Genomic DNA, 13,576 nt, shown 5'->3' on the forward strand with positions numbered 1-13,576 from the left:
CAGCTGGTATCCTACTAGGTGTTTCATTGGTCTCGTTCACCCTACTATTGTAAAGAGCTCTCTGTGCATTCATTGCATATTTTCATTGTTTGCCTGTAAAACTCAAGTTTTATGTTGCAATTATGCCCCTAAAGCGAAGTGCAAATCCTCTGAGCTCTAAGCCCAAGTGTGCAAAGTCAGTGACGTGGCTTAATGAGAAAATAAAGCTATTAGATAAAACTTCCTGCCGGAATGTCTGTAGCCACCATCCGTCTAAGAGACTGGCTAGCTAGAGACATCAAAGTTGTCTATCCCATCTTTGATTGTAGCCTCAAGATTAAACATCAGCTCTACTCTGCTATGCTCCCATATTCTTAGATCTTTAAGGATCTCAACCAGCATATGAAGCAGATGTTGCTGATGGATTATTTCAAGCTCATATGATCTTCATGATCTCCAAAGCTATCTATCTATCTGCTGTGAAGGACAATGTCAGAGGTAATGTCAAGACTTCACCAGTTTCAGAGTCTACTGACAACAGTGACTTAAGTCCCAGCAACAACTCTCTTGGTTTTCTGAGTGTGGCCAAGGTAGAGAGGTTTACAGAAGTATAGCATACAGTACAACTCCCTCACACCATCATTTGACACAGTGGAAGATAAGATTTGGTTAAAAATGTCCTGATTTTAAGAATTTTACTTGCTGTATAATATTTATGGTACTATACATTTCATGTGTTATGAAAAATAAATATCTAAAATCAAATTTTTTTGAGACATTAGCATAAAAGATTACAGAATTCTAGGGAATTACTAGTGATAAAAATGTTTTGCATGTTACCAATTTTATTTTGTGTGCTGCATTTTAGGGGTTAGTTCATGGCTACTGTATTAGGAAATGTGCATACAATCAGGATTAATGCTTTGTTATAAAGAACTGTATACAGAAAAATATATTTTCAGCAATCTCTGGTGAAAGATTACAGTTTTTGGTATTTGTGGAACCTAATCCCTTATTTCCTAAAGGTTCACGATATCAATATTCATATTTTTTTACTTTCTCTCCATTTTCTAAGAACATTACCTCTGAATCAGTTGAAGATTGATTTTATATCATTAAATATAAGCACCAGCATTTGGGGGGATTTGGGAAGATTCCTTTAGAAAGTGATAATTCTTTCCTTTTGAAGGAAGAGAGGAATTCTGTGAGGTAATGATGAGGAGGGAGTACATTCCAGGAATAGAGGTCAGCAAATACAAAGGCATAAAGATAGGAAATGGAATGTCTTATGTGAGGAATAGAGAGAAGGCAAGTTTGGCTGCATCATAGAGCACAGGGAGAAGAATAATGTGTAATAAAGCTGAGAATATAGACTACTAGCAGATTGTGCAACAGTTTAAAAGCCAAACAGAGAAACTTATTTTTATCCTAGAGGCTATAGAAAGCCACTGAAGCTTATTGAGTAAGAACATGTCTTGGCTCAATCAATGCCTTTGGCTGCTGTGATGAGGATGGATTGAAGTTGGGAGAAAATTGAGGAATGGAGATTAATTAGGAAATCATTGCACTTCCCTTGGAAAGAAGTGATAAAGGATTGAACTGTAGTAGTGGCTGTGTGAGTAGAGAGAAGGAATAAGACGTGACAGATGTTGTGGAGGTAGAGATGGCAAGATGTGGCAGATGATTGGATATATAAACAAAGGAAAGATAAGATGTTGAGGGTACATATCTAGGAGACTGAAAGACTAGTTGTGCCTTCTACAGATATAAAAAATGTTTGGAAAAGAGATGAATTTGGGGGGAAGGAAAATGGGTTCAGTTTTGAACATGATGAGTTTGGGATCTCTCTTGGACATACAGTTTGAAATGTCTAATAGGTGGTTAATGTTTCAAGACTGAAACTCAGAAGGGAATCTGGGGCTTGATATTTAGACTTAGGAGTGGTCTAAATAGAGATAATAATTTAAATACGTGGGAACTGATGATGTCACTGAGAAAGGGTAGAGAGAGAGGAGAAGAGGACACAAAACAGAACATCTGGTTTATATCGCCAATTGAATTTTGTCTACAATAATATGTTATATTATATCAATGTATTATATATTTATGTATAATTAATTATATAATTATAAATTATATTATATTACTTATAAATATTTTTGAAACAGTAATTTGTTCAATCTTGTCTGATTCTTTGTGACCCGATTTGGGTTTTCTTGGCAAAAATACCAGAATGGTTTGCCTTTTCCTTCTCCAGCTCATTTTACAGATGAGGAAACCGAAGCAAATAAGGTTAAGTGATTTGCCCAGGGTCATATAGCTACTGTCTGAGGCCAGATTTGAATTCAGGAAGTCGAGTCTTCCTGACTCCAGACCCAGCACTCTATCCACTGTGCCACCTAGCTAACCCTATAATAGCAATTATATGCCATTAATTAGTTTAGGGCCCCACAATTGTTCTTTCATTATGTCCCACCAACTATATTTGAATGCTTTCCCCATTCTATCTGTACTCATCCTTCTGTTAGCTTCCCTTATTTCTCTGATTCACATTTAAGAGAGCAAAAGATTAAAAAACACAGATTGTCACCTCTACTTTACCTCAGAGGAAGCCGAAGCACAGGAATGTGAAGTAATTTGGCCTAAGATTACAATGGAAATAAAAAATTGGGTTGGAAAACAGGTTGACTAAACTTGTAGGCCCAGTGACGCATGTGGAGATCAAGACCAAGTCTTGACTTGCATAGGAATTGGATTAAAGTGAGGCAGAGTTGCACAAAGCCATCAGCCTCACTCTCTTTTATAGAGTCATCAAAATACAGTGGCAAGACAAAAGTCAAGATGACTGACTGTGACCTGAGATGCCAAGGGATGACCTTGGCACCTTTGATGTCTGACCAAGCTCCAAGTGCTCCATAGCACTTGGTTCAGTCACCTTTTTGGCCATTGGAACAAATCATTTTCATCCACCCATTCCACCAGGAGGAAATCTTCCCATGCTTGAGGTGGATATCCCCTTAACTCCCCAATGGGTTTGAAGCCTGTTGGTTACCCTCAACCTGGTTTAGCTTGTCTGCTGAGTTTACTGGGGTATGGCCATAGCACATACCACAGCTTCTTGTAGCCATAGGTGAAAGGTGGACACCAAAAGTGGATAAGTAGCCCTGAAAAGGGCTCAGTAAGCCCTCACACCAGAGGTACTAATCCTCCCTGGACACTCCGTGCACTCCCCTCACCCACATGCTATGTGAAAACTGGTTAAAGGAATTTGGCATGTTTATCTTGAAGAAGAGAAGACTTGGGGGTGAAAATGGTGGACAGAGAGACTAAGGGGACTGGAGAGTTGTCTTTAAGTAGTTGAAGGACTATGATATGGAAGAAGGATTAAGTTTTATTATTATTATTATTATTATTATTATTATTATTGTGTGTCTCCAAAGAGTGAAATTAGGACTAACAAATAAAAATCGCAGGGAAGTAGATTTTTGTCCAATATGGAGAAGAATTTCCTAACAGTTCGAGATAACTGAAAATGGAATCAGCTTCTTTGTTAAGTTGTGAGCTCCCTTTCATAGGATCTAGTCATTCTCAGTTGTTGAAGATTTTGTAGAGAAGATTCGTGTATGGGTTGTTAGACGAGATAATAATAATCACATTTACAGTATGCTTTGTGATGGGGATGGGAATAATCTGGACTCTGATTTCATTGGCATTGAGAATTACCTGTCAGGAAACTCTCTACCAATGTCAATTAGCACCTGCTCTACTATTTGTTGTCTTAGAGAGATGCTGGGATCACTGAAAGGTTGAGTGACTTGCCCTTGGTCACACAGCTAGTGTGTCAAAGGCAGGATTTGAATCCAGGTCTTTCCAACTCCATGGCCAGCTCTCCATCCACCATTCCACATGGCCCTATATAGTCTCACATAGCACTTTCAAGTTTACAAAGTGCTTTCATCATAATAACAAGTAGATGGTACAAGTAATATTATCATCATTTGGTCAATGAGGGAACTGAAACTCCAAGAATTTAGTGGCTTATGTATGGTCACATAGCTACTAGGTTTCAGAACCAGGATTCCAACACACATCTTCTGACTCCATATCCATCATCAGTTTTTCTACCATACCAGCTATTCTCAAACTTTTTGGACTAAGGACTCCTTTATACACTTAAAAATTATCAAAGATCCCTTCATGTTGTCAAAAATTATTGATAACCACAAAGAGTTTTATTGGGTTATAGCTATCAATATTTACCCTGTTAGAAATTAAAATAAAAATTTAAAATATCTATAAATTCATTTAACAATAATAAAAATAGACATATGTTAATACAAATAACATTTTATGAAAATAACTAATTAATTAAAACAATTCAAATTAGTGAGAAAAGTGGCATGGTTTTCCACATTGCTGCAAATCTATTTATTGTTTAGCTTAATAGAAGACAGCTGGATTCTCATATCTGCTTATGTAGTCAGTCTGTTGTGATATATTGTTTTGGTTAAAGTATATGAAGAATGTCTGGCTTCACACATATTTAGTTGGAAAAGGGAAGAGTATTTTAAAAGACAAATAATATCTTTTTTTGTAAATAGTTTCGACCTCATGGATTCCCTGAAAGGATCTTGGGGATCCCCAGGGTTCCCATGCCACACTTGCAGAACTTCTACATTATACCAATCTGATTCTCCCATATGACTTTAAGGTGACTTTCAACTATAAGTTCCTATTATTCTAATAGTCTTTTACCTGAGAGTCTTGTCTTCTACACAGCTGGAGACAGCAACAACGTGAGATCCATCCTTTGTATCCATCTTTTCTCATTTTTAAAGTGAGAAAATAAGTTCATCAGACTATTGCTCCCAAGACATCAAGAAATGCTTGCAAAGCATTCCTAATTAGATTCTGAGAAAGAATTATTATTATTCTTGGGGTTGTCCTTAAGTTGCTGATATAGTCATGATATTTTATAGTATTTTTTTATGAACAAATTTCACTGAAGTCCTCCTTTTCATTCCTTTTAATAAGGTGAGCTGATATTTGGTCAATGGTACCTGGAAATATAGTCCTATGAGGACAAACACCAGTCCTGATCTAATTTGCTGTATATCACTGAATATTCTTCTCTCTGAAAGAGCTGTGATCAGTATATGCACCAAAGGTATTAAAATATGAAGTCATTTTCAGAGCTCATCCTAAGATAGAACACTACTGTTTTAAAGACCCAAACTGGAAATCATATCTTTTAGCTAATTAAATCAGATTATAATGGAAAAAAAAAAACTTTCTTCCCTGAGTTTCAGCTTTCATAATCTAATCAGGCATTTCATTGGGTGAAACATCCCTATTAAGTCTCCCATTTCTCAGCCACATGATACAAAAACAGGATGATAATTGAGGCTGCATAATTGATGTGTGCAGTGACAGAATATAGAAAAGGGTTCCATTAGCCAGGTCACATCATTAGCATACATTACATTCAACAAGATTGCTCTCTTCACCTCCTCTTTATTAATGGGTTAATCCAGTTGCATCAGCCAGAATACATCATTGTTTAGCTCCTTTCTGTAAGATACAGTAGCTCATTTTTACGTTTCCAAAGAACTACTGTCAAGGGCCATAAAACCCCTTTGCTGTCAGCCCAACTGCTCTCAGCAGCCCCCAGTTTCTTTAAAACTGCAGGCTATAATAAAATTTATAATACCAATGTTTCAGGAACAGTGCAAATCTAAGCAGAATATTCAACTTACCAGACAATGAAAAGGATGCCCTATTTTATATAATTCAACAATTTCCCTTTCTGCTTCCAATGCCCTAAGCCATTGTGGTGAGCCCCTATTCTGTATGTCTTCTTGTTCAAAGGAGCAAGATGTTACAGAGGTTCCTCTTCTCTTTAAAACAAAACAAAAAACTCAGGGATCTGGCTCTTTACTCCAGTCTAATGCCTTCCTTATAGAACAGTCAATACACAATCCAGAAAGGGCAGAAATTAGACCAGACCGAACAAAAAAGATGATATCAAACTCTTATTCACTGGCACTCCCATACATTTATATTATAGTGATAAACAAAACTCATAATGATGACCCTGAAGACCCAGCTCTCAGTCCCTTATGATCTGGCTCCAAATGTACCATTTGATGGAACTTAATCATTCTTAGGTTACCAACAATCTTTTAAACTGCTAAATTCAAAGACCTTTCATTAGACCTCATTCTACTTGACTGCTCTGTTACTATTGACTCTGCTGACTACCCACTCTTCTGGGTACTCTTGTCCTTTGCTTCCATAACATTATTCTCTCTTAGTTCTCTTCTTACCAAATGGACCTCTCCTTGATTTCCTTTGTGGGCCCTTCATCCATATCTTGCTCGCTAATTGTGGATGTCCTCTAAGGTTCCACCTTAGGCCCCCTTCTCTTCTCTCTTCTATTATCTCATTTGATCCTCAGAACAACCCTGTGAGGTAGGTATATCATCTCCATTTTTACCATTGAGGAAACTGAGGTAAATGCACTTACATAGATAAGGATATCTCATCCAGGCCTGAGAATTTTCTGTCAGATATGAGTGGCTCAATAGCCAAAATTCTGGTTACCGGAAAAAAGAATCTAGTAGTGTTCCTCTCACCCCCACCCAAGACTTTTGCTGATTTATGCTGGGTTGGCCATTTAAAATATATTCACACACTGTTAAAAACTTTCTGACTTTTGAACTAAAAGAGCATTACAGAAAATACTCTTAACACAGAAGAGACTGTACTATTGATAAGGACTTCAGCTAATGGCAGAAGCTAGAAGTAGGCAGATGTCCTAAACCCATGTACTTGGTTCAACCATGCAGCATCTTGGAAAGACTACGTATCTAGCGGAGCAGCACCCAGCCAAAGAGCATCTGGTGGGGGGCATCTGGCAGAGATTATGTGTCTGGTGAGGACCAATAGGGAACAGGCTTGATGGGAGTGGGATAATGATATCACTAGAACACGTCAATGGCCTTGAAATGTGAATTGTTCCTCCTTATGTGTCTCCCAGGAGCACATGCTCCCTAAATTTGTGCCTCTCTACATACTTCCTATATGTGTCTTCTTTTCCTGCAGATAGTGCATTAATTTGGTGGGGATTGTCTCCCCAGATTATGGGGAAATATTCTCTTGCTAATTTTCTTTCTACGTTATTGCTTTGAACTAAATGTGTTCATTCATTGATTTATAAAAGTAAATACATCAGTAGGGGCCTGTGAACTGTGGTTTTAGTGGACACAAACTCACAATGGGCACAAAGCCACATTCAATACTGAACCTAGGCTAATCTTTGCTGGGGGACCTATGCTGTGAGTTAAGAGAGGTTCCTCCAGAATCTCAAAAAATTATAGCTCCACTATATCTAACCCAGTGGCATCAAACTCACATAGAAACAGGGGCCACTAAACTGCACATAAGAATCCCTGAGGGCTACATATTGACTTAGAAAACGACATTAAGGTTATCTATGTTTTGTTGTATTTTTATTTATTTTGTTAAATATTTCTCAACTACTTTTTTAATCTGCTTCTGGCTTACTTGGGAGTGTTGTGGGTTGCATCCCCAGTGCCTAACACAGCTCCTAGCACACAATAGGAACTTAATAAATGCCCGTAGTTGGTTGATTTGGGTCAGATCAGTTTTTCCAATATTTAACTGTATACAGAAATAGCCTGATTGAACATGGTCAGCCACTAGGTGAGAGGTGCTTTATCCCCTCACAATAGAGGTAGCCACAGATTTTCAGGGATTATATCAGACAAATATCCTCCCTGGAGTGGCAGACTTGGGCTTTATGTTTGATGTCTTTCATCTAATCCACATCACTGCATCTTCTCCACAAGGATATCACGAGAGACTTTGGCAAATGTTTTGGTGAAAAAAGAGGGAAGAGTATATTCAGGGGAGTGACTGTTCTAAAAGGTAGGGAGGGTAGTGTGATTCTGTGAAAGGCCTTGAACGCTATGCAGAGGACTTTGAACTCTGCTCAGGAGGCAATGGGGAGTCACTTAAGATTTTTGAGCAGAGGTATGACATCACGTGTCCTTTCTAGCTAGAGTCCTGATGTGTCTGCATAGGGAAGAAAACCATGTTCCTTCACATGTTGCACATTTGAAACCAACAGTGTTGAAGTGAAAAGGAAACTCAATCAAAATCTGCTACATGAGAGCCTTTTTCCATTCTATGGTTAGTTCATGCAAAGCTGATACATCCTATTGTCTCCTACCAGCTTTCTTTTGGGGATATGTTGGTCTAAATTATTTAGTGTGTCTTTGAAACATTTCTTTAAAGTCATACCTATTCCAAAATGAAAACATGTGATTGGTTCTCTTTCAAATCTCTGAGCTCTGGGTTTATTTGCAATGGGTTACATTCCATCTTGTAGGGACATAGAATTTTTTAAAAGGAAAGAAATGCTTTCTAAGAAAAGATCTGCAAACCACCAAAAAAGAGAAGAATGGGAATTTTCCCAGTGAATTGACTTTGTGTGAACTGCTCAAACACATCTCTTAGAATAACTCAGATTGTGTTACTAGGTTACAGTCCCGAGAAAAAGATTAGCAACCTGCTTTTATTTTTTTGTTTGTTGGTTTGTTTTTTTTTTAATTTTTAGGCAATTAGAGTTAAGTGACTTGCCCAGGGTCACACAGCTAGTAAGTGTCAAGTGTTTGGTCTGAGGCCAGATTTGAACTCAGGTCCTCTTGACTTTAGGGCCGGTGCTCTATCCACTGTGCCACCTAGCTGCCCCCTAGCACCCTACTTTTACCCTAAAACTTCAATCCAGAGGATTTCCCACAAGGAATATATCAAGGAGGCAGAGTATGCCTATAATCCAGCGACTACTTGCACTGTTAACTTAATTCATTTTAAATTATTTTTTGAAGAATAAAAAAGACGTGATAACACTCATCATCTCAGCCCTAAGGCTGGGGCCACGTTAGAACATCTCCTCCTCTCCAATGATGTACAGATGTCCAAGATTACATTTTACAAAGGAAGAAACATGCAATAATTATCCAGCAATTAGGGAGGAACGAGTGTTCCAGGACACTCCTCTATGGCTTTGGGCCTCGGATATGCCACAGCAAGTTAGTACAATTTTGTATGGCCCTGGAAGTTTTCCTTTCTGACCTAAGTAGATTGGTTACAACCCCTGTCATCAGTGTAGGGAGATTATTTGTCTGATATAATCCCTGGGAAGCTTTGGATAACCCTATCTTTAAGGGTTGATAGTTCCACTCATCTAGTTGCTAACCATGTTCCATCAGGCTTTTTCTGTATACAGTTAAGCACTGGAAAATATGATCTGATCCCAATCAACCAACCAACCATGGGCATTTATTAAGTTCATGCTGTATACTAGAAACTATGTTAGGCACTAGGGATACAAAGACATAAATAGCATATACTCTGCCCTCAGAGAGCTTATACTTTATTGGGTATATATGAATAAATATATATATGAATAATATATGAATAAATAAAATGAATAAATATATATGAATAAATAAAAATATGAAGAATACACACAAAATAAATACATGGTCATTTTGGGAAAGGGGGCTTTAAGAGCTGAGAAAAGTCAGAAAAGCTTCAAGACCCCAACCTACCTTTCCAAATTCATTATGTATTAATCTTATCACACTCTATAGTCCAGAAAAATTGGTCTTTTTGCACCCAGGACACTCTCTCCCATTTCCTCTTCCTGCTGGTTCTCCCCCAATTCCAGTAATGAACTCCTACCTCATCTTCTTTTAGAATGCCTTGCTTCCTTCCAAATTCTATAGCTCTAGCTTTGTCTTGTATCTGAAGTTTTTTCTTATTTCTCCCAGTTACTAGTTCCCTCCCCTCAAAAAAAAATTTTTTTTACCTTGTGTTAATTTTGTATAAATACTTACCTGTGTTGTACGTGTCATCTCATTCAACAAAATCCTTGAGGCCAAGTACTGATTCATTTTTGTCTTTGCATCTCAGAACCTGTCACAGTGCCTGGCGTATAGTGCTTAATGAATGCCTTTTGATGGGTAGAATGATTGAAATAGAAGGTGTTCGTGGAGTTGAGTCTTAAAGAAATCAAAGGTTTTACAAGGCAGAGGTGAGAAGGGAGTGCCTTTCAAGCACATGGGGAATAGCAGTACGAAGGCAAAAATAAAGAGTGTTATGTGTGAAGAACACCAAAGAGGCCAGTTTGGCTCAACCTTGGAGTATGGGAGGAGGAGCAAGGTGTACTAAGGCTAGAAAAGTAGGTGGGAGCCCAGCTATGAAGGGCTTTAATTGCCAAAGGAATTTACATTTTATCAGTATGTATAACTATGTGAAATAATATCATAACGGGGTTCTAAATGTATTTTTGAAATTAGGGTTATATGGTAAGGAATATACTTTAACATAATTTCCTTGAAAGATCCTTTTTAGATTTTCATGAATGAGAAAATCAGAAGGCAAGATGTCACTCATCTTAGTCTTGTGCTCAAAGTACAGTTACAATGGTGCGATTGTCTACAATTTCACTTATTAACTGAAATGAATACCAATTAAAAATTGAAAGCTGAACATATTTATATATCTATATATGTATATATATATACATCATTAAAAACTTCATCCAAACACTAATTTTACATATCAAAAGGCATCAGCCAAGGGAAGTTTATTACTTTTGCCTGCTCCAATCAAGATGAGATAAGCAAGTATACTTTAGCTAGTATAAATTCTAGGGAGTAGACACTAATGCACTGTGGGTGAAGTTGTGAACCAGTCTGACCATTCTGGAGAACAATTTGGAAATATACCCAATTTGGAACTATTCTATAAAACTGTGCATACTCTTTGACCCAGCAATACCACTACTAGGTCTGTATCCCAAACAGATCAAAGAAGAGGGAAAGGGACCTATTTGTAAAATATATATATATATATATATATATATATACACACACACACACACACATATATATATATATATATATGTATAGCAGCTCTTTTTGTGGTGGCAAAGAATTGGAAATTGAGGGGATGCCAATTCTGGGGAATGGCTGAACAAGTCTTGGTATATGATTGTGATGGAATACTGTTATGCTATAAAAAATGCAGATTGAAACATACTTTTTCTACTTTATTTTTATTGTTTTGTTAGAATTTTCTATTGCAACATGGCTAATATGGAAATATGTTTTGTATGACTTCATTTGTATATTTGATATCAAATCACTTGCCTTCTCAAGGAGGGGGGAGGGGCAGAAGGGAGTGAGAGAATTTGAAACTCAAAATTTTTAAAAAGATTGTTAAAAAATTTTACATGCAATATTTAATGAAATTTAAAAAAATAATAAAATGAAATTAATATCAATAAATAAATAAATAAATTTTAGGGACCTGGGTTCATTCTGTCTGGGCAGATGATAGACAGATAGGTGCCCTTTTCCAATATGTGCTACCTTCATGCCTTTGCCTCACGTGTGCATGGAATTTCATGCATTCTCACCCTTTTCAACTAATAATTTCCTTTGGCTTTTAAAAGCCAACTCAGATGCTCTCATCCATAACTTCTTCATTCACTATCAGCACCCTTTTGCTGGGACCCTACCATAAAGTATATGTATCCTGTAATTCTCCATTAGGACTTATGTGTTACCCACGTCAGGGTTCACTAATTAAGGCCAAATCTCAGTGTCACTGTTCCCTTCCCATGGAGTGCTCTGCTGAAATAGGTGCTGAACGATATAGGTTTGGTTCATACGTGCTCACTTTTGCCATTGACTGAACAATGCCTCTTGTTTACTGGGTTTCTTTCTTTTTCTAGTCCCACCAAAAGTTTTCCGCTCCCAGACATGGGTCTTTGGGGTTCCTGCCTCAAAAGTGAAGCAGCAGGCACCAGTGAAAGGAGAGGGGCTTCCCCAAAGATGACCCCACCGAGCCCATCTACCTGACAGACTTTCTGGGCTATGTGGCAAACATGACCCACATCATCCAAGAGGTGGATGATCTTGGCTCAAAGATAAACAAGAACAAAGCATTGAGGCTGTCACCATTGTAGAGACACTTCATTCCCCCCCTCCCTCCCATGGTCATTGTAGACATTATGGGCTACATACAATTGTCAGAGGATGCTGGACCTTCAAAACCTTCTTTGCTGAGTACATCAGTGATGAGTGTAAGAGGCAATTCTTTTTTTTTTAATTGTGATATTTGCTTTATTGAGGTAGTCTAGAACCAAACCCACAATATCTCCAAGGTATGCGTGTGTGGGTACATACACACATATACATACATACATCTATATACACACATACAGATGCATATATATACATATATACACATATACATGTTTATATGTGTGTATATGTCTATGTATATACACACATATACATATATACATATTGTAAGAGGCAATTCTAAAAGAGCTGGCAAAAGTCCAAGAAGACCTTTGCCAAGTATTCTAAGAAGTGGCAAGACGATGATGGCAAGAAGCACATGGAGAAAGACTTCAGCAACATGAAGAAATACTGCCAGGTGATCTGAGTCATTGTGTACACCTATATGTGTCTGCTACCATTAAGGCAGAAGAAGTCTCACCTGATGGAAATCCAGGTGAATGGTGGCACTATGTCTGAGAAACAGGACTGGGCCTATGAGAAGCTGGGGCAGCAGGTGCCTGTGTCCACTGCGTTTGGGCAGGATGACTAATGTGACTGAAGTGATCAAGAGGAATGGTTACAAAGGTGTCACCAGTCACTGGTACACAAAGAAGCTCCCCTTCATCCTCTACTGGGGCCTGCATAAGGTGGTCTGTATTGGAACTTGGCATCCTGCTTGTGTGGCCTTCCCTGTGTCTGAGGCTGGGTCCAAAGGGCTACCACCATCGCACTGAGATCAACAAAAAAATCTGTAAGATTGGTCAGGGCTACCAGATCAAGGACAGGAAACTAATCATCAACAATGCACCCCCCAAGAGCATTAACCCTGTGGAAGGCTTTGTCCATTATAGTGAAGTGACCAATTTATCTTATTCAAACACTGTGTTGTTGATACCAAGAAGCATGTCCTCTGTGAAAGTCTCTGCTGGTGCTGACTAAATATCACATCCTGGAGAAGTTTGATTTGAAGTTTATTGACATAACCTCCAAATTTGTCCATGGCCAGTTCCAGACTGTGGAGGAGAAGAAAACTTTCACGGGACCACTCAAATAGGACCACGTTGCTAAAGAAGAAACTGTCTAATGTTTCTACGCCAACTTGGAAATGGTAGATTATCAATAAATTGAAATTACTTTCAGAGCTAAAAATAAAATAATAGCAAAAATAAATTCTAGATATCCAAGCAAAATCCTTGAAAAATCCCTTCATTTCAGAAACACCCTCACATCCTTTGCCTGGGGAAAGAGTCACAACTATGGCATGGTGACTGGGGCTTTGCCCCAGGGTGTGAGCATCCAGGGAACACTTCCGGCCATCTCCCAAGTCTTATATTAGCTCTCTGTAAAGTAGTGCCATAAGGATCCCACAACTCTGCTATCAACCCCTAAATGATTCCTCTCTAGTATTTCACTAAGATCTGACAGGGCAAACT

At 38.1% G+C, this 13,576-nt stretch overlaps 1 pseudogene; it reads left to right on the plus strand.

Moving 5' to 3' along the window:
• The first annotated feature begins 231 nt into the window (after positions 1 to 231).
• Positions 232 to 13,227, plus strand: LOC114035675 (annotated as a pseudogene).
• Positions 13,228 to 13,576: the final 349 nt, after the last annotated feature.

The sequence above is a fragment of the Vombatus ursinus genome, unplaced genomic scaffold (genome assembly GCF_900497805.2).
Source record: "Vombatus ursinus unplaced genomic scaffold, bare-nosed wombat genome assembly UNPS02009205.1, whole genome shotgun sequence".
In the NCBI taxonomy this organism is placed as follows: domain Eukaryota; kingdom Metazoa; phylum Chordata; class Mammalia; order Diprotodontia; family Vombatidae; genus Vombatus; species Vombatus ursinus.